The 22,350-nt window shown below is 40.2% G+C and overlaps 1 long non-coding RNA gene across 2 annotated transcripts; it reads left to right on the top strand.

Annotated features, from left to right (window-relative positions):
* Window positions 1-50: 50 nt before the first annotated feature.
* On the top strand, window positions 51-4,940 carry LOC146596363 (uncharacterized). Of its 2 annotated transcripts, none has more exons than XR_014895749.1 (6): window positions 51-166; window positions 292-497; window positions 2,369-2,594; window positions 4,114-4,168; window positions 4,317-4,439; window positions 4,703-4,940. It is a non-coding gene; the product is annotated as an uncharacterized LOC146596363 (long non-coding RNA). The 2 variants fall into 2 exon arrangements; XR_014895748.1 differs by having other exon boundaries at window positions 4,114-4,224.
* Window positions 4,941-22,350: the final 17,410 nt, after the last annotated feature.

The raw sequence follows: 22,350 nt of genomic DNA, 5'->3' as shown, positions 1-22,350 counted from the left end.
GGGACCAGGCAGCCTGAGGGGAGCCGGGACACGAGGGGGTTCGGGGGGGGCAGGCGGGCCCAGGCGGGCGCAGAGGGGCCCCGAGGGGCGCGTCAGGGCACCATCGCCCCCGGCTCGGCCAGCGCACGTCCAGGAGTCGCCCGGGAGGAGCGGAGGAAGCAGCGTGGTGAGAGGGGTGGGGAACACGGGAAGCGGGCGCCTCCGACTGCAGGAGCCACGAGCTGGGGGCGAGCTGGTGGGAGAAGCGAGAGCTTGGAGAGAGGGCTCAGAATAACGCGACTTTTGTCCTAGTGTCGTGGCTGCGGAGCAATCCCACTCAGCTCTCCCTGAAGTAGTTTGGTCGGAGATGAACCATGGGAAGGCCGCAAAGTAGCGCAATGTATGTTTGCACTGCAACCCCACCATGCCAATTAGCAGCCTAAATCTGTTTGAAATGACTCACACCCAGCTGGCTGAGAAAGCATGAGCATGAAGGAAGTTTAGCCTTATTGGTTACGGTACGTATGTTAAGAAAAGACTGCATTCAAAAATTGCGTTTTAAAGTCATGTGGGATCTCCTAACAGCCTTGTCTCCGCGGTGTGGACCTTGCACAAGGATTTCTGAGCGTTTACCCAGAACTGGGTGGGTATTGCCCACCGTGCTGCTGTTGCAGGCTACGTTATTATCTGCATCTGGACTGGCGAGATTGCAGCCAGAACCGATGTTGTCACTGGGCTGCAGTGTAGCAGTTTTCCRGGGGTTTACATCAGGCTCTATCGTTTTCCATGATAGTCCATGCCCCACGCCTGTTTAAGCTGGTCTCTCCCAGCTCCCAGACAGCTTTTCTTACACTCTTTCTCGGCACTCATTCCACTCACCTGCAGCAGGAAACAAAGGCACAGTTGCAGCCAGCACTGATGTTACACTAAACACTGGGATGTGCAGCAGTAATGTTTTGTCTGACGTCTTGTTGCTTTTTGTAGGTACCGTGACCAAAAGGAATTTTTAGTGAAAACTTATATAAGGACTGTCCTTTAAGGACAGTTGTACCAGGTCAAGCCAAGAGTTCATATAGGCCAGTGTCCTTTGACAGGGACTGAAAGTGGGTCCTCAGAGAAAAATACAAGGATGAGGCAAGAACAGGTGATCCTTCCCAGGTTTAATCTCCCAGCTTCCAGTCGCTTACAGCTCAGTTATATCCTGAGATGTAGGAGTATTTTTCTATGTGTTTCTTCAGTTCTAACCTTCAGTAACCTTCTCTTCTTTGGACTTGTCTGGTCTCCCCACGTCAGACAGGGACAAACAATGCTTGAACACTACTTAGTTCCATTGTTTTTTACTGATTGCACTCATACCCTATTCTAACTATTGCATTGCTGCCATAAACTATGATTGGTTCCAGGCAGCATTATAGACATGTTCTTCTTCTGCCATTTCCTTTGATTTAGCTTTTGTACCTTCATCCCCAGTGGATCTGTCTAACCTGTGTGATACAGGGTACTCCTCCAGGAGTTGTGTTAGGAAAATAAGGTAGTAATTTGTTTTCTGATATCAGTTGAGTTACAAGACTGGATGTTTTTTAGCAAATGTAGACAATTTCAGTAAGTTCAGTATACCCAACAGAAAGTGCACAGCTATTCAGTTTGTGTGTCTTTCTAACTAGATTATGTTTTTTTTAAGCAGAATCAGAACAGTTTATGGCAATCCATTCACTTGAACTGAATGATTAGTATAAATTCAAGCTTTACCTAACACAGGAGCTGACCTACACAGCTTGCTGAAACATCTATCAAGAAACAACCATCCTTTTAGTTCTATTACCGTTGATAAATGAAAGCATCATTTGCAAAGCATGGATAACAGCATTCTTTTTCTGCCTTTAATTTACACTTTTAAGATTATTTGAGCTAAAGGTTCAAAACCTCCTGTGGCAAATTAAGTTTCTTGTATCTGTTACAGGAGCCAAACTTCTCAACTGCACCTTGAGTTATAGCCTGTATGGAAAGGTTAATTTCGGATTAATTCATCAATGCTTCTGGTTTCACAATGCACTGTTTTGCTCARCATTGTATCTGGAGTGGCAGAGGCATGTGTTAGATGATATTCAAGTTTTTCCTACATTTTCTTTTAGGAAAATGTTTATAAGTTTTGCAGAGGGGACAGTCTAATTAGAGCACTTGCCATGTTTGTCTCATATTTTTTTCTGTTTAGCTAGAGGAAACCAAATTCCAGTCTTTTCTCATTTATCTGCACTGTGACATCAACTCAAATGTTACTTTTAAAATTAAATATGAAAACTTACTCTCCTCAACTGACACGAGATGTCTGAGCAGTGCCGATTTGTTTCTCCATGCTGCCAGYTTGCTTCGTGCACTTTGTTTCTCGCAGAAACTCTCTGGCGATGGGATGAGCAGCCGAGGAAGTCACGTGAGTGAAGGAAGCCRAGGCCAGCGAGAGGTCTTGTCAGACTGAGAGGTGAACCGGGGATATGTGGTGAGAAAAGGATTTATGCAAGAGGCACAGCAGAGAGCGGGAAGGGAGGAAGTCCGGACAGCTCTGGAGGCAGCTTCTCCAACCCCCCAGCGTTAGTACGCTCATGCTGCAGCTGTCCCTGGTCAGTGCAAGAAGTTACAGACACACTGTACAGAGGTTTCGCACTCGCCCGCTTTTGATGCCTTAGATTTCTGCAGAAGGTCAGAGGCTTAAATGAGACATAAGAACTTAAAATACATTTGTGGAACTGGCCCTTTGTCATTAACGCTGGAAGAGCCTGCAAGTCCCTGATGTCTCAGTGTTGAGCCATGAGTCTTGTCCCTGTCCTTTCTTTCTATGTGCTTCCTTTCCTCTCCTGTTCTCCTCCTTTTCCTGCTTTCTCTGTCAGCATCACTGTCGACGATATGGTTGCTTCCTTCCTCCTGAGTACAAGAGAGAAGTTATAATTGAGACCTGAGAGTCAGTATGACAGGACAGCAAACCTGTATCACAAAGCAGGAAGAGAAGGGGATTTCCATGGCAATTTTCTACATGTTTATAGAAATCATGTTGTTATAACTTGCTTTGATCAAACGTGACTCCAAATTTAYGAAGTATTTTGACTTGGGGAAATAAAAGCTCAAAGGCTGGGTCAGGGCTGGGGGAAGGTTCCTGAACGTGGAGAAACACAGGCATTTACTATTTCTACAAAAAAAGTAGTATTAATATATTTCAGAGAAATCTCGGTTTATGAACTATCTTGAGCAAACAAATCTCTTACATGCCCAGTAAGATATAAGCACCGCAGAGCCAAGCATAGAGATAAACTATGCTTAATACCTACTAATAAGCTAACACCACCATTCTGCCTTGTAAACTGTAATAAGTGGATCGTGGATACATGCGTAGGCCTGCTTAAAATAAAAACAAAAAACAAAGCAGCTACTTAAAGGTAAAAACATAATTGATAGAAATACACAGGTATTAGAGTAGTTTGTACTACTGATGCCCTTCACAGAAGAAGCTGTGTCTTTCTTTCCTTTGTACGACTCCTACAGCCATAGTGCCTCTACAGAAACATTTAAACAGTGCTCCAGATCTCTAAAAAGTGGAGTCTGAAGTGAAACCACTGTGTGTTATTCGTATTAAATTCCTCCCAGCAGATCTGGATGCATGTTGAGTCATGACCCCTCACCACACACAAAAACTATTTTAATTTGTTTGAGATTAACATTTACCTCATAGCTGGTAGCAATAGAAATAATCTTGAGGAACTGGCATTTCTGACACTGGTATTATAAAGATTCTATATATGTCACTGTTAAATAACTATTGCAATAGAATTACACTTTTTGAAGTTTTTAGTTGCACAATGTTTAAACAAGGCATCAAATGTTTGTACAATATAAGAATGATTGCTCGGTCAATGCTTTAAATAAGGTGGGGACAAGTGAATGAATTGTTACAGTGGATTCCTCAACAATGTATCATAAACCATATTTCTTGGAAGGTGACATGTTTGAAAAGGTCCAGCACAAGTAAGAGCTGATAGGAAACACTTGTCAACAGTGATGTGGCATAGCTACTTTTCTTACCRTCTTCTCCCTAATCTCCCATGTGTCCTCTATTTTGTGACCACTGTCCTTTTCTGTCCTTCGCAGTGAGCAGTTCCAGATGTTGACTTTCACCAGGAGCAGTGGATGCTACAGTGAGAGGGTACAGATATAGACTGCTTGTATAATCTGAAACCGAAATGGTCAAAACATTGGAAGGTAGACAGCTGGGGACAATCCTGGACAGTCTGTCCTGAACAGACAGGTCTGAGCAGACAAAAAGATGACCCTAGTATTTTTTTTTTCCTCAGCTTCTCCCATCTGTCAAACCAAAGATGAAACATGCAAAAAAAACCCAAACAAACAAACAAACAAAAAAACCTCTTCATTGAAAGGTTCACTTGATTTGCWGGTGATGTTATTTAGGCTGGAAGGTAAGTAGATTTATGATTAATTTTCTGATAAGAAGAAAGATACAGTTTTCTTGCAGAGTGACATTTCAGAGATTAATTGACTTATATATGTTTGGAATTTTATCTTCAGATAAAAATTAGACTCCCATTTCTGAAGATGGCTGCTTAAAATTAAATACTCTAATCTATATTAATATTATTAGATATATTACCTAATATTCATCTCACATCTATAAAATGGTGTGATGACAATTTTCAGGTCCCTAATTTTACTTTTCCTGCAGGGTTTCCTGAAGAAACAGGTGATATAGTCCTGAAGCAGACTGACCATCTTCATGGCAATAAAGGCAAATTATTACTTCTTCAGAGCCTTCTAAAACCAACTCAGGGACAGAACAAATCAAAATCCTGTATTACGATTTTTTCATTGTGAGGAAWCATGTTTGGTTATTGCAGATACTACTTATGCAACATTTTTTTTTAATGGCACTGTATTTTACTCTGAGCATTCTTTTAAATAAATAAGGATAAATTATAGCAGCAATCTCTGTTTCTTAAGTAATTCAGTTTTATTTTATCTCCTTTAAATAATAATTAATGGCTTATTTTCTCAGCACTTCTCGCATTGGTCAGTGATAGTTTTCTTATCATTACTGCACCTGATAATCTGATTTTCTTGGTTCTGATTAGGAATAATTCTTTCTTTGTTCTTTTCTGCATGACTATGTATTCCCGGAAGTTCTGAGAAAATGATCTTTTTTCTTTATTAGTCATAATGTTTCGGWGAATGTACTTACCTTCCTTGCTTATATGTATAAGAACTATTGTGTTTATTTCTGTAGATTCCGCAGTTGGGCTTAATCAGCAGGATGTTGGTGATGTCAAAATGAAAATCTATCCTTTAGGTTTAAGGATTAAAGACAATATGGAGAATAAACATTACTWACAAAGAGTAGACTTCAGAGTTGCCAATATGGTACTTTTAAGGAACGTTATAGTCACTTAAACACTGTTTATACTGAAAAAATTCCTAGTCACAATTTAAAGCCGTTATTTTAACAGCAGCTTYGATCCAACATTAAACCTGAGTAACAGAGTTTTAACTATTTAAGGCACAACATAAAACAAGGTATGAAGAACAGCAGAGGAACACTATCCAATAATTTTCAGAAAATTCCAGGCAGACAGACTACAAGGAGAAAGTTCTTTAATTTTCATGACTGTGAAATTTAAGTGAATTTGTGTAATCTGGATAATCTCCATTGATATGAGCTGAATGTTAGAGAACTGCATGAAGTAATCAATTAAATGATATTTGTATTTTCATTTCTCACTACATACTGTTATAAAAATTACATTTATGCATTCARTCAAAAATTCTGAGATTGATATTCTTGATTAGCACTTTTCCTTTGTGTTAAGAGCTTCTAGAGCAAAATAAAACAGAAAATATTTAATGTCACGTAGAGTCTAAACTATACATCTGGTCTGGAAAATGAGTCTTCAGTATATCAGAATGTAATGGTTCAGTATATTCCTAATTTATCAGATTTTGGGGGGGAAATCTACATCCTGGTGTCTAATTTTACACATCAGCAGATAGGTAGATCAAGACKTACCAATTTTCCTGATTTTTCCTGATATTTTACTGATAGGAAGCATGATGTTAAATCAGTTTATCTGGTAATAATCGGCATGTTAGTATAGATCAGTTGTTTGTCCAGGTTTCAGCAGAATCACAGGACTGTATTCCCCTGTGAAGCTTGTTGCACTGTCTTTTGCAGGCCTAGATGTGAGACATGATGGCATTGAGTATAGCATGATACTTGTAGCTAGCTGTCACCAAGTTCCTCCTGCAATTTGTAGAACACATTATTTTTCACCTGGCAAATACCCTTTCTCRCACTGCTTTTGTGTTATCACCTACTAAACATAGCTAATTCATTAGTTAAGTTCTTTCTAATAGGGAATACTCTATGGTCTAAAAAATTATTCTGCTATTTCACTAAATTTAACTGATTTGTCAGGAATTCTGGTTTGATATCCCCCCACGTCTTTAAGAAAATGCAGTTTAGGGCAGAAAACAGATTAATATTTTGTATCTTACAGGTGCAAATTTGACATTTGGAATGTCCAGTTTGACAAATGGAATAGTGAGAAGAGAAACCATCAAAGAACCTGTCGTTTCTTATGTAGCACTGGGGATATAGCGGGGCCAGTACTAAACAGATGTTGGCATGAGATGTGGTTTTTGCTGTTATGATGCGAAACTATGGTCAGGATAGTTTGGTTAATTTTTGTAAGAAAAAAACGCATAACTGAAATTTTACTCTTCCTAGTGTAGTTCTGTTATTAGTGTCGTTGTGTACTGAGGTACTTSTATTAACATCTCAGATTATTACTGTGTATAGTTAGATTAGCAGTTTAAGAGCCTGATGCTGTCTTCTGTTGGGTGGGAAAAGGTCTAGGCTACAGATCTATAATAGGTTCACAAATAAAACATATTGCTGCATGTATATGAAACAAAAATATATATTGACAGTATTGTAATACATATTACTGAGGCATCCACCCATTCTGTTTGAAAGATTTTTTTATTGAGGCTAGTATCCTGCGCTTAGTCTCATCCAAACAAATCTCCTAAAAGATCTAAGGAAAATCAGTGTGAGCCAAAAAGAAGAAAAGAGGGGGAGAACTTTTATTTTTTCTATGTAAGACATCACTGTTATTGCAGTTTTCCATGCAGATGGCTCAAAGACATACTGAAATTTTGTTTTGACTTTTTTTAAATAGTCCTTGCTGACCTTGCTTCCAAAGGTGAATATGAGAAACAATGGCAAGGGAATGAATGCTGAGCGTATTTAAAGCACAATAATGGGAAGTGCTGATGACCTCCTATTTCCATTAAGTTCCTTTCCTTCCCCTGGCAAAACCTACGGCTTATCCCCATCACTGCACTGCYGGCCCCTGGTTCTGGGAGCCTCTTCAAGAAGGTGATTGCGTTGGCAAAATTAAAAAACATATATTTTCTAGTTGTAACACTTTAAAGTAATGAAATCTCATTACAGGATTAAGATCAACTTTTTTAAATGCGTGTATAAATTGCTGCTTATGACAGACGTGCATATTTTTAATAGTATAAGATTCATCTCAGTAACATCGTCCAGCTTCATTTCCAATCAGTGCTTGGTTAAGTACTGGTAATACTCTCTTTAAATAAAAACATTACTAACTATATACTTCTTTGATTTCTCCTTTTCACATTTTTGAGGAGCAGGAGATTACATTTCAGAAAGCCTGTATGTTTTTGACTTATTTAATATAATAAATTTAATTTTATTAATTTGACTTTTCTACTGACCTCATTAGATTGAAAGTATTTTCCAAATTATATTGAAGTAACACAGCCATGTTTTAAACTGAGAAGCTGAACACCAGTTCTTTTATTACTATTGTTGTTCCTGTATATTCTGCTTTGCCATATTCTTAATACTTTCTTTAGGAGGTTAAATATGCATWCTTAACTTTTAGAACTTTGCCCTACTGTGTGAACTATAGACAGAGATGGAGAAAAATAAAGTTCTCCCACACCAGCTGGGCTTTTCCCCCAGCCTGTGCTTGGCCCCTGCGCAGGCTGCAATTGCAGGTTTGCACAGATAAAACACAAGCAAAGTCAAATGCACTGATGGACAGAAAAAGGAATATAGAGGATGTCGTAAAGCATTTGTGAGGGCAAGTTAGTCTGGCCTGGGGTAGCTCACTGGAGAGGGCAGAAGCTGAGGGGGAGGTACTTTCAACCCAGGCCTCCACATGGCAGAAGCGCAATCCCCATTTTGCACTCGGACATTTGCCAGTGGAGAAGACTGCAGACGCAGCCTCATCTTACTCAAGCAGGACTTTTATTCAGCCTTCTAGATGCAGCCCAACATAATTAYGTATTTTTATAACATTAAGTCTGTGAAGTGCAACCTTATTAAAAAAAAAAAGTTTCCACGTGCAAGTGCTTTGATGTGAACACTGACACTGCTCAGAGGATCTGGTTGTAGTGTCAGGGTGAATTATCAAATCTACAAGTATTTTCTCTTAATTGAGGAACTGGAAGTAAAACAGAACAGAAAAGCACACTGCATGCAAAAGTAAAAGAAAATACCTCTAGTTTGTTTGCACAGTGGATGTTACAAACCAGATTCTCTTACTAACTTCTGATATCTGTTTTGACAAATGTAAGTTTTTACTAAAAGAAAAGAACCCAAACCTATTGGATTAGATTATTTTTTTTTTACTGAGATTATATAGCTGTATCATTTAGATATTTATTTTTAATAAATTATTTTTTCTAGCCTTTTGGATTCTATTAAGCAACTTTGCGTATTTTTAGTGAATATAGCCTTTGGAGGAAGTAGAGCAAATCTGACACATGAAAACTTATTTCTTAGGAATAAAGCAAATAGCTATAATAATTAAGAGACTTAAAATGAAGGGGTTTTTTGATAGTATGTCACATATGCAGGCAGGCTATTGACCCAAAGAGGAAAAGAATGGCAATGCCAATCAAAGAATCACAAGCACCTACTCCTAATTTTTAAATGTTTTTCCCCAGGAATTATCCAACTGCTTATGATGGTAGAAAACATTTTCTGATACAAACAATGAAGGTAAGTGAAAATAAAAGATGGTATTATGACATGAGGTGCACAGATATTAAATTTTTAAATGAGATAGAGAAGGGCGCAGAAATCTGCTGTTCAGCTAATAAAATATGAGATGGTAGGATATCAACAAGAAAAAGCACAGACAGCAGGACAGGGAGTGGACACTGGGAAGTCACGTAGTCCATCCCTGTCTTGATTGACTGTCCCAAGAACAAAAGTGGTTGTTTACCACAGGAAAAGCCATGGTTTCATCATGATAAAACTTATAAAACTCCTAACGAGTGATTTAGCATCTGATCTTCAGAGCTGATGGATTTATATTTTGCCTGTGAGCTTGTTAGGGATACGAGCTTTTCTTTACGCTGTCAGGTTAGGGGTCAGGGCCTGCATTWAATGTCTTAAATATGCATTAATAGCTCCGGTTCATAAAAAGGTGTGATTGAAGCCTAGAGTCAACAGGAATCTTTCTCTTGCTTTTGCAGAGCTGTGTTGGATATAGAGTAAGAAAAGAACAAACATCCAATCAATATTTCCCCTCCCCGAAAAAGGAGCTGATAATCAAGACACAGGCAGAGCCTGAAAATACTATACTGAAAGGGGTTTTATTGGGAGTAATTGGAGATTTATACCACAAAACCCCCCCAGTGCTGAAAGCAGTCTGCTTCAACCCAGCGATTTGATGATATATTGGTATGTTGATGGATTGCTCAACATTCTGGCCATTGAAAAGCTTCATTTTGCCTAACTGGGGAGGAACAAGGTGCCCTTACGAAAAGGAAACGGTCCGGGCGAGCCAGCCGGCCTCGGGCTGGAGACGGGGCCACTCTACCGTGGGAGTGGTATGCAAGGTAAAGGGGTGAAATTCGAAGGGCCATGCTCCTCAGGAGTTCCAGCAAGAGTAATTATTTCCTGAATTTGAAAGAAAARTTCAGGTCATCCCTTGAAATAAGGGTGGATATTCTATTGTGCTGTTTTCCTAGTGAAAATCCTTCACCTGAATTTGTGTATGTATCGTGTTGTACCCGATCAATAAACATTTCTGAATTCTCTCAGTGTCTGGGTCCCAAGGACACCTGTAGTTTTTTGCCATTTCCTTTTTGCATTTCCTTTTTTCCTACATAYAGAACTGAATGCATCCAAAATGCTTCTGAAACTCTGTTAGATCAGATAATTATTTCTATATCAGAATTAAAAACAAGCACTGAGCTAGACAGATGACAAAATGCAAGAACATTATTTTCTGAAAGACTGATGATTATATTTTTTACAAGTTTAGTAGTATATTTCTAATCAAATACCAATATTGTATTTGTAACCAAGCACATTTCTTCTAAGGATACCCAGAACTTGTACACTATTTCACTAAGAAAAAGCAGCAGTGTTATTATATGCTTTCTTTGCCTGTGACATGCCTGTCACTGTTTCTTCTGCAGGATTTGATGACTGCCATGAAGATGAAGATTCAGAGAAACCCTGGCTGGACACAAGAAAAGAGTTTCACTCTGTCAAATGTCAAAGTAAAGAAGAGGTAAAATCCTGGTCTTGGAGGAAATGGCGGGAGGGTGCTTGAAAAAAGCTGCTCTGGTGAGTATGTGAACGAAGTAGTTCAGCGGAGGTMGACTTTAAGAACTGGGAACATTTTCAAGGAGAGCATCTAAAGGAAGGCACTGAGGCTGCTGGATTTCTACATGAGAAACCTGGGGGTCTGGCCAGACCTGTGCTGTTGACAGGTCTGAAATTATATGTTTCCTGGCTGTTTCAAGTGACCCAAGAATATCTGACAGATTTTTTTTCTTGGTATTATCACTTTTAGAAAATAAAGATGAATGTGCCAAGGTCCACAAAGTGGGTGACTCTGGCATGGGCTATGTATGTGTGTGCATGTACATGTTTGTAGACATTTATATGTATTTCTAGGATATTGTAGACATTAATTGTCAAGTTTATAGGTAAGTGTATCTGTTTACATTTTTTTGGTAAGTCACTGTACAATTATACCCCYGATATAATTACTCTCTATTTAGTTAATGAGGTTTGTGATGTCAGGATATAGAATGACAATGTCTTTTTCTAAGCRCTTGCTTTCAATCATGGGTTCATCAAAGAGTTTGAGAAGGGAATGAAATTTTAGATATGAAATTAAAGGTATGACCTAATCTATTGAGATATCTATAACACATCTTGAATACTAGTATGCAATACTTTGCTCTAGTTCTGTTAAGTGTTAAGAAAATTTTTTTTTTTCTCTCTTTAACTTTCGTTGCTCTGATTCCCTCTGCCAGCAAAGTAAAGAGGCAGCTTGAGTTCAGGGCAGTCCTGCTGACAGCTTAAGTAATGTAGGTTTCCCTGATCAATCTGCCCAATTAAATAAAAATGTAGAATTGTAAAAGAAGTTGGATATCTTTCCATTTTTCTTAAATAGGCTGTTGTAGTGTTTTCTCAGGCTAAAACAAAGAAGATCTGTTTATRAAGTCAGTGTGTGTCTGAGGTCTGAAGCAGCTTTGCAGCTGTTAATTAGAAAAGGAATYGCAAACATTAACTCCTCAGTTTTGCACTTGTTTCTTCTTGCTTCTCCCCTGACTATGAGGTGCTGAGAACAACCAGCAACCCCACAACGGCCGAGCACAGAAGCACTAGTGGTTAGTTACTCCCGGAAAACTGGGACACCCCTACATGCAGTGAATAGCGCTGTTTCTAAGCACAGAGAACAACTGCAAAGATTAGTACAGAACTGGAAACAAAAAACTTGGAGAAATAGGCATATCTGAGAAAATTAATTTAAAAGCTAGCATCTAACAAATCAGAAAGGCTAGATCTGAATAATATTTCCTAGAGGGGAGATGTGATTTTCAGCCCCTGGTAGCTGAAAATCACACTTATTCAAGATAGGTTATGTTATGAAGGCCTCTGGACAGTGATGATTACTATCACTCTTCTGCCACCACTGAGCTCTTCTTGATTTTTCTCATACATAAAACAGACAAAATCATTCTTTTCTTTCTTATAACATACTGCAGCAGGTAGTTGACATGTGCTAAGTATTATTATTTCTTTGCTTCCTCTCCCAGAGAGCAGTACTGTTTTGGCTTTTAACCTGTTTTTAATATCAAATACAGGAGAAAGTCATGGGCTTTGTGCCTGTATTATTTTTAACCTTCCACTGAATGTTCTTGGAAACATTGCTGGGATTTGGAGCAGCACATTTTTTAGGAGGCACTAGAAGCAGAGAAGGCTGGAGGTCAGTGCTAGGGTGGCAGAGAGCAGAGCAGTGCTCAGAGGAAGAGGATGGTAACGTCCTTTATCTGGTAGGGAAGTGCTCCTTATGTTCATACTGTGTATTTTCTTCTTCAGAATTTTTACTTACCATCAGAAAGTAGCTTCTGTATTTTTGTATATCTGGGCCTGCATAAGGAAAGAGGAATATTTTATACTTCTCCTATTTTAATGTCTTTGTTCCTTAAAGCCACTACCTCGATGACTGCTGTACCAGACAGATACTAGGCTGATGTTTTTTCCAGACTCAGTTTGGGAGCAGGCTATGTACAGTCTATGCACARTGGCTTTTGAAGCCATCCTCTTTCTCAGATGTATCAGATTTGATCTGAAGAACAGTGTTTCCCTATTTACCCCCTTTCTGTAGCTTTTACGGTAAAATCTTGAGCACTTGCTGCAGTTTTGTTTCTAGAGCTTTGACCAGCCATTGGTAGGATCTCTGGCTTACCCTAAGGCAGCAGCATCAACAGAAAATAGTTACTCTAGGGCCTGTAAATTCAGAAGAACTTTGCAGGAGAACTATGGCTAGTGTAAATGGAAAGTACACAAAATTAATCTTTATAAGGGGGAGCCTGTCTTAGTTTAACAATGCCTGACTGCTAAATCTCTATTTGCTGAGTATCCTGTACAACACCACAAAGAAATGCTAACCAGATTCGATAAATCATTCTGAATTAGCAAAAATTCTTATTGTGGAACAATTTTTCYTTTTTCTTTTTTTCTTACAGAATCTCCTGTCTAGACTTTGCTAAGCCAGTTGATGCTTATATCAAAATCTCTGGTGGTGCAGTTGTAGGCTAAAACACAGTTGTAGGCCAAAACCCAATGAAATTTCTGTTAGGGSCCTGAGGGCACCAACCTTAGAGGACCGAACCATCCTCTCTGGGGCCCCCACACCGTCCAAGACCCCATTTCAGGCCAGCCTGKGGCCTCACTCCCTGCCCCACGACACTGCAGCAGTGCCACAGCCCTGCCTCTGCACTGTGGATGGTGATTCATCTACCGGTTCTTCCCAGTCCTGGGGGAACTGTGAAAGGTTTGTTAAAATCTTGCTGTTTCTTCTTTATTTCCTGGAAACACTTCTGATGTACTGCAGGTTGCTGGGTTACTGGCTGCCTTCCATGGCTGCGCTGTGCAGGAGTTCAGATCTGACTATCACAATGTTATCTTCTGGGTGTAACATCTATGACATTATCATGCTGTTGAAAATACCAGCACTTCAGTCTTGGAGCCAGATGACTTTTCCTRTGAAGAGGAACACTGGGTGTGCAGCTGTCTGTGGGAAATATTCCTGAGAAATAAAGGCCGGAAATGTGCTGAAAAGAGCATTGCTGTTTCAGTTTTCTGGGCAAGATCTTGYCCTTGCTTGTTGGACAGAATGCACTGTAAAGTAGGAAACGGTTAGAAAGAAATGGACCTTGTGGTACTACCTGTCAGGGCTTTCAGGGCACCAGGAAGCCTGAAGGGTCCTGGCCTTCAGGCTGATGAAGGACTATAAGATAGAGGATTATTTTTGTTGATACAATGAGTGGCCAGAAGTTGAAACGATACTGGGACAGTTAGGAGTGGAGACAGGAGGATCCTCCACGGAAAATCCATAGAAAGGGTCACACTTAAGAGAAAGCTTATAGGGATATATTTTGTTTTGCTGTTATTTGCATTAGCAAAAAAGCAAAGTGTGGAAAGTGGTGAAGAAGCCTAAAGCCAGGGCTTGTGTTCTCCAGTAAGCCGTTTTGCAGAATCATTCTCATGGAGGTTACTGCTATTGAGTTTTGGGATTCCTAGTTTTTCTTTTTTTTCTTTTTTTCTTTTTTTTCTAGGGGTATGCAAGGGCACGTAGGTAACATATACTTCATCTGCGTGTGCTGGGGGTTTGGGCTTTAGGCAAGCACTATGCACAGCACGAATGTCTTGACTGAAGCATCACGGCCGTCTGAGGACCAGGGCTCTCCTCCTCCTCCTGCCCYGGGAGGTTTGAGACCATGGCACTGCGTGGGCTGATGCACCTCCTCCTCGTAGCTGTAATGCTGGAAGTGCTTTTCACTTTGTCAGTGAAAATATTTTGGCAKGTGTATATTATTAATAACTACAGCAGATTTGTTCTAGCAGGCTGTTATAACAAGAAGAAATTGAGCAGTGCTCAGCAAAAAGAGCAGACAGGGCACAATATGACAGGCRGCTTTCAAAAGGAAGAAAAAAGTGAAAATATGATAACTATAAATTCTGAGGAAAAATGTATAAAATTCTGATGGTTTTTCAGTATATCTTTGGCATGTGAGAATCCAAATGTACTTGTTTGACTTAAGAAAGTGAGATTTTTGACTCCTAAGTGGTACAGATYTTGAACATTTGACTGCCAAGCTGTGTTTTTGCACAATGTGAACGATGTGGCCTTTCTCCATTGCTTTATCTAATTCTCATTCAGACCTAAAGGTCTAGATCCTCAGTCAYGCTGAGGTGCCTTTCAGGATCCAGGACTAAATTACTGGAGAAAACAACCCTGGAGAAATGACCAAGGACAGTGCCATTTTTTAATGAAATCTAATGACACTAAAGATGCCACTGCAAAATGATTCTTATTTTTATTTTTCAAATGTAATTCTGACTTATCTGGGAGATGAGCCCTGTGCCTGTCCACAGCTAGGCTGGAAGAAGAGAAGGAGACAYGAACGCCCTTGTGTTTGCTGGTCCCACCTCCTCCTCCACAGCAGCTACCTAGCACAAGCTTTCAATGCGAGACACTTGTTTTGAGCCCTTTCACCTCCGATGAATTCTGCAGACTGTCTTATTCCCTGGAACAAGATTTTAAGAAGTTGTAAAAGCACCAAACTTCATTCTGTCTGTCTGTCCATCTTCTTTGTAGCAATGCAAACACTCACATGCAGCACAGAAAAGCCAACCAAAATAACACAATTGTTGCCAGTGCCTGGAAAGACCCTGAGGGACACATTCCCCAAATAAATTAAGAATCAGTTCTTGTTTTCCGCAGGGTTATATGTAAATTGAATAGCAAGGCATTTAAGTAGAGCTCTCAGAGTCTACCCCAAAGCACTCATTGTTCAGAGCGTGAGTAACTATAAGCTGGAAGGGGTGTGATTTTACATGGTTTGCCACGGGAATCAACTCTCCAGGTCTTATACTGGGGCCAGGATGGGATGTTGTTACTTGGCGTCATTCACAAAAATAGGATTTTTATCTGTTCCGTTCCTGAGCTCAGTTTCCTCTTTTCATTCTACATTCCCTGTAATTTTACTAAGGAATATACTTGGCATTCACTGTGAGATTGTAGATATTTGAAATAAAACTGTCACTGCAGTGAAATTGCATTCTTGTAGTTTATTTGAATGTTTGAGGTTGTTGATCTTCTTGTAGATATGTCACATCAACTGACTGCTCAAGTTCCCAGAAAAAAAAAATGCATTCCTTTGCAGGTAAAAGAAGAAAACTTCATATTTTTTCTTCAGTTCCTTCTAAAATAAGACTTAATTAAATGGTTACCACAGAGGCAGTGGACTTTTGACCGTCTGTGATCATAGTAAAAGGCATTTACATCACCTACTGTTGTATTAGTGGGATTTGGTTCATAATTGCTATTTGCAAGACAAATCCTCATCCACCACTGCAGGATGTCCTGGTATCGCGGCCCGTCTTTCGCAGTGGAACTCAGCGTTAAAGAAATCCTCACGGGTTTTACTGCCACAGAATTCATCCAAAAAGTTTCCCTTTTGTAGAGGATGTGAGAACTTGATTTCCTTTGGGTATGAAAGAGTATTTATGAGCCTGTATAGCTATTTTAATCTTGTACTGCTTTAGTGATGTTTGGGTTGGGCACAGACTATCAAAATTTGTGGGTCCTGGAATAACRCTGTATGAGCAAAACAGTGGAGGAGGAAGGGAATTTGTCTGAACAGAGAAGCAGTTTTCACCAAAAGCGGAGTGGAGAGGGTCTAGCCATGGCAGAAAGGAACAAGGAGCTGCTGTTAATGGAGTATGTAGTCACTTACAGGCACACACAGAGGAGGGAGGTGCATTTTCAGCAGCTCAAGAAAGGTGAGGCCACTACAAAAGCATGACGGAGACTGGTTTTGTGGATTTATGGATTTACTTTAAAGCGTCCATGGAGCTATGGCATAAGCTTTCTCTTGGCAATAACACATGAGCTCATGTTTCAAGTGTAGAAGAGGATTTAGAAACTTCAGACAGAAAAGATATGCAATATATGCATATTATACCCTAAATATTATATCCCTARGAAACAAAATGTCTTAATGTAAGGTAAAATTTTCAAAGCCAAGAAAGCTAGAATGACCTGTCATTGAAACTTTGACCTAGAGATAACGCTAACTGTAGCATCTATTTACCCTCTGTATTAATTACTTCTGTCTACARCCGTGGTGATACTTGCATAACGTCAGGAAACGCTATTCTCATATTTCGGTTAGTCACCCATGTAACTTGTATTTACTCACTTGTCATTTACGTGGAGGAGCATGACTCTGATTTTTTTCTAATGCRGTGAGTAATATTTATGAAACTGTTTGCAGTTCTAAACCACAAGCTGGTGAACTCAGAGATAGAAAAATGTAAAGCACTGTAATCTCTAAGGAATGGAAATGTGAAGACAAGTGTTGAGCAAGATGCTTCTAAAGGAAATAATATATTTTCTGAATTACATTACAAGTGATTTTCTTGCTGTGCAGAACAATTTTTCATTCACTCTTTGAAGGAAAGTAAGAAAGAAAATGGTGTATTTCATCCCCCTTTCCAGCCCCTTCCTTTAGCAAATGCTTAGGTAGAATATCTTGTCCTCATTTTACTTTTGATCATCAATTTGTGAAATTTTCTTCTCCACTCTCCAGGTAGATTAGCTACTAATATCCAATTCTTCACCAACGAGGGAAGAATTGCACTTTTTTTTGTCTAAATATCCTGTCTACTTTTTGTGATTTCTCCCACTCTGTCAYGAAACTCTCCACGTGCCTCGGCCAGGCAAACCCTCACAGTCTCAGAGACAAAGCGGTGGAGGCAACTCAGAAGGATTAGAATGATACTGATTTTGCATTTGTTGTTTCTRTTTTGAAAGACCTCAATCCAGTAGGTATACTTAAAATACATGTCAAATACAGGTATAGAATATTTGTTTCATTTTCAAAAAAAAATGGCCAAAATACATCACACTTGTCTTAATTCTTGCTATTTGTGTGCGATTATGTAACGTTGCTGAATTCTGAGAATTCCTGCAGCGGATAAAATATCTCCTTAGGCTACGCTACCTGCTGAAATTGCTCCAGCTAGAATAGGAATTCATCTGAACGCYGGAGCAAGGGAGCAGAGAGAGGGGAAGTTACTGTAAATTAGGAAACTCTAAAAAATGATAGCAGGGTGGTGATAAGAGTGTCTGTCAAGTGGGTACAATACTTATCAGGGTGTTGTCAGGAAGAATTTGGAAAAAACACTTCAAACAGATATGCTTACAGGTCAAGAACAAATCCTCACATTTGGGGCCTAGGAGAGATGAAGCAAATTGCACACAGGGGAGAAGATGCAGTTTAGTGAAATAAGTTGCCAGGAAATCAGATCAAATGATCAGATGCATCAGCAAAGGAATTAATCACAAAGTTCAGGAAAAATGATGCCACTGAGTAAAGCCTTCTGCTTGCAAAATTCTGCCTAGCTCGGGGCTCCAATCTGGAGTGGGGGGACCTCCCCCCAAACCCACCTCACAAGTAGCTTGGAAACCCTCCAGAAAAAGCGCCGTAACTCAAGGGTGGAGGAAAYGTCTGATGAGGAACTGCTCCACTTGCAAAAAATACTTGGCCTGGCCAGGGGAAAAAAGGACTTTGAGAGGAGATCTGCTTTGGAGTACAAGTAACCAAGGGAGATAAATAAAGGTCTAGATRGGGAAATCATGAGGATTTACAGCACAGTTAGAAAGAGAAGGGTCTTGCCAAACGCTTGGAAAGCATGGTAATCTGGCAGCCAAATTACTGGATGGTAGTAATATATGTGAATTTAACAACAGCATGATAGCTGTGTGGTGAATTGTGCGTATTATGTATTTACAGGGATACTAAGGATACACGGAAGGCCGGCAGTGGAGTCAGTGGATAAGAGTTTCTTCCTCCCACCCGATTCTGCTTCTGTATGTTTTCATTTACAAAGATGAAAGGTCTTGCCCGGGTTACACAGGGAGCCTGCGCACTGCGTTCGTCTGGTCCCCAGCCAGAGGGAGCAAACAACGTCACGGACACGGGTGTGAACTTCCTTCATTCCCGAGGCATTTCGTCCAAAGGGTGCTTATGTCRTGCTGAACTAACCTTTGAGCATTTTATTCAAAATCAAAACTTCCTTCCTATATCGCTGGGCTTAATTACACAATATTTCATGTCCATCCCATAAATGCTATGAAAATGCATCCTTTCATTGACGGAGCATAGAACAAATGTTTTGGTTCAGTCTACACATTATAGCACTTCTCACTTTTTCAGTTATAACTATTCTTGCTCAGCCAAGTAACTGGGAGATTTTTAAAGGGCAGTTTTATGCCACTGCAGCAAGCGGCAGCAATATGTGCATCCTGAGGAAAACATTTGCAGGCACAAAGGGGCAATTGTACGTTGAGCAAAGCACACATGCTATCTGGTAATTTAAGCACAGTCCCCAAAGCCAAAGCTTCTGAATATGCTCYCTCAGTCTAGATACTGGCTATCTGGCTCCAGGCTTGCGCTTGCATACTGATCAGCTGCTGATGAAACTCTCTTTTTCTCCTTCAAACGCCCGATGGACATGACATCCCCTTCCATATCCTTAATGAAAAAGTTTCAGCCTCTCTATGAAAACTCGTTACGCCCACRAGAGTAACAAAATGAGAGAGCTGAATAAGGTTGTAGAGTAAATATGCAGCTTCCTCCTGCAGGTACTTAAAATGATGCAGATCTGCTCGTTGCTGTCCCCTCCGGCAGGCGAGGCTGCCGAGAGCGCTGCCGTCCCGCCAGGCTGCACAACGCGGGTGGCTGCTCTCGCAGGCTCACTGCGGGCATCTCTTCAGGTGTAACCCGAGCAGATCTGGCTGCTAGGCGTGTAGCCTGACACATTCCTGCCCCGGGGAACACCCAGGGGCTTTAAATAATTTGGGGATATGTGAGGATCAATCTTTCTTGATTAGCTTATTTAGGAAAAAACGGCGATAAACCCGCAGCGCTCATTTGTGTGGTCTGATGTCCTCAGCTGGGAGGGGAGGAGGTGTCTGCTTTGGCAGAGAATCCTTTCGAAATTCAGGAGGTTCCTCGGGCCAAGATCTTTGGTCTCAGATAGATTTCTGGTGAAAAAGAATGCTTCCTCAGCCATTTTCAGCTTTCTCTGAGGAAAAAGAGCTTACAGAAAATGCATTCTTTTTACAGAAAATGCAAGGACATGTCTTAAGGAAAGTGTATGTAAGTCCAGTAATATTTAAGAGTGAGACAGGAAGAGTACAGGACACAGGGAGCTTTATAATAACACATCCCTTTCCATATGAAGTGATTAAAAAAAAATGTGTTTGCATGCCTCCGTGTGGCAGATCTTTCATAATGGGTTACTAATGCATGCTGGAGCCAAAGCACAAGATTTTTCTTTCGGAGAATGAAAAAAGAGTCTAACGACAGTGAAGTAAATTTAATCATGGTAAATGCAGTTCCTGTTTCTTTGCAATTCTGTCATATTTTGAAACATCTTCACTGAAGATAGCAATAACTTAGAAGAACGAAGCTCTGAAAGCTAATCRTGGCTTCATGGGCGCATTTCCTATCCAGAATCTGCAGCGGACTTGATTGATCTGGGTGATGCAAAAAGGTGAGGCCCCAAGTGCAAGAGTTTTATAGCACCTATAAAGTGCTGTATAGAGGTTTTGCTCAATTTTATGCAGTTAAACTAAACATTTGGTATCATATGGCACTTTAAGTACTTTGATTTATGTTAAGACAGAAATTGTACCTTAATAAACGTTCTAAAGCAGGGGTTTAAGAGCAATCCACTGTATTTATTTGTGGCATAAACACTCACCTGCAATGCATTTGAGAATCATCACGGGCTTAGCTCACACTGCACATTAAAGTCATTAAGCTCCAGGCACAACAAGGTGAAGGCTGTAGGGAGGAAGGAGGGGGGAGGGCATGGTAAATATTTTGAACTAACAGATGGAAAAACATTCCTTTTGTCCTGTTAAATATTCTGGATAAATTAATTTCTTACTCTATTATGAAGGATCCTATGGTATGTTGAACAACATAAAGTACAAATCCAGGGCCATTTAACAAAAGCCATTAAAGCATAGTAATGATAATAACCTGAAAAACATTTTTGACAAGCTATATAATGAAATTGCACGTGTTTCAGATTTATGAAACCTCCCTCAAGGACAAGCAAAGGCACTGAAGACCTTTGCTGTGCTAGAACCTGCCATGGCTGTGCTCCACAGGAGGAGTTCTCCYACCTGTACATTTACTGTTTTGGCCTTGAATTAATTATACTTAGTGGAACCTGCTTAAGAATAACATAAATAGTCATTTTTAAAGGTTTTAGGTAGCTTTCTATATAGCTTATATTAATCCTTCCATCTTTGCATGTTTTTGGATGATAGCACTGGATCGTGGGACACTGACAATAACGTAATTGATACAATAAGCTATGAAATGCAAAAGTCTTTCCTAGCAGGGTAGGACATGTAACACTCATTTGTTAGGAAATCATAGAATAAGCGAATTAAGGCAAATCCCTGGCCTCCCAAGCAGGCAGAAGAGAGGACACGAAACAGCAAGACATATTACAAAATCGTGAAGTTCTCGAGATAACACTGCTCATTTGGGTAATGACTTAAATATAAAAGACAAATTCTGGATGTCTTTGCATAGATAATAAGACCGAGATTATTGATCACTGTTTAAGCGTTAAGGTGATGTGTGCTGAACTAAAGACTTTTGTCCCTGTGTTTTAGCAGGAGAACGAAGGGAAGAGGAAACACTGCTTTCCTCTGTTTCTGTTACTTACTGATGCGACAGAGACATTCTGAATTTCTCGCAGTAAGGAAGATTTACGTAAATTAAGATGTGCTGGTGATGATGGAATACGAGGCAGGAACACGGGGAATCAGCGCCCCTTATTAAAATCCTGCTGCCAGGTCAGCAGAGAGTCAGGACGACATTCCTCGAGGAGCACTGGTTTTCCAGGAGTCCTTTGCCATCGTGCTCGGCAGAGACCACCCGGGAGCCCCGGCTGTTGGAAGCATTAGAAGCACTTCTGCGGACGGCGGTTTGCGGTCTTTAGGCTGCAAAACATTGCAACAAAAAGGCTGCAAAACATTGCAACAGAATATTCAGGATGGACTGACTGGCGGGGATATCCCCAGCACCTCCGCAAACCTCCATTCTCCGTGTAGGCACACCCATCTGAAGCCCGTAACATCCTCACCCTGAACCAGAAACTGTCCGATACCTTCAGAGCTGCTATGTTTTTTTGTTTTTTTTTTTTTTTTTTTTTTTTTTTTTTTTGTGGCTGCTTGAAAAGGAAGATTTTTTTTTTTCCCTGCACACAGGTATGACTTTGCTCTCCAAAGTTATCCCGTTTATCCGTGCACAGAGGCTCTGCCCCGCTGACTCCTTCCTCCGGGAACCTCGCGGCGATCCACCTGGCCAGAACGCGCGTTCGTCGAGGCGGCTTCAGGAAGAGCCAAGAAAACTTGAATGGTTCCGGGCCACATTCACAAGCACGCAAAGTAAAATCCATGATAGAGCCTGGAAAGGCAATTAAGTACTTTGAATAACATAAATAATAGTAGTTCTGCCAGCATTAAGGAAACAGTTTGGTCAGAAAAGCACCGTCTGCCACCTAATGATGTGTGTACAGAATCAGCATCATCCCTGGAGTAAAAAAGAGTGAAATCTGGCTGCAGGGGTCTCTTTTGCTTGCCCAAGGGTTTATCCAATACAGTAAGCTTTTTTTTTTTTTTTTTGAAATTCAATAGCTTAAATAAA

This window comes from Rhea americana, unplaced genomic scaffold, assembly GCF_003343005.1.
Source record: "Rhea americana isolate MKP2758 unplaced genomic scaffold, rheAme1 scaffold_202, whole genome shotgun sequence".
NCBI classification, from domain to species: Eukaryota; Metazoa; Chordata; class Aves; order Rheiformes; family Rheidae; genus Rhea; species Rhea americana.
The sequence above is the reverse complement of the archived record's forward strand: the minus strand, read 5'-3'. Positions and strand labels throughout refer to the sequence as shown.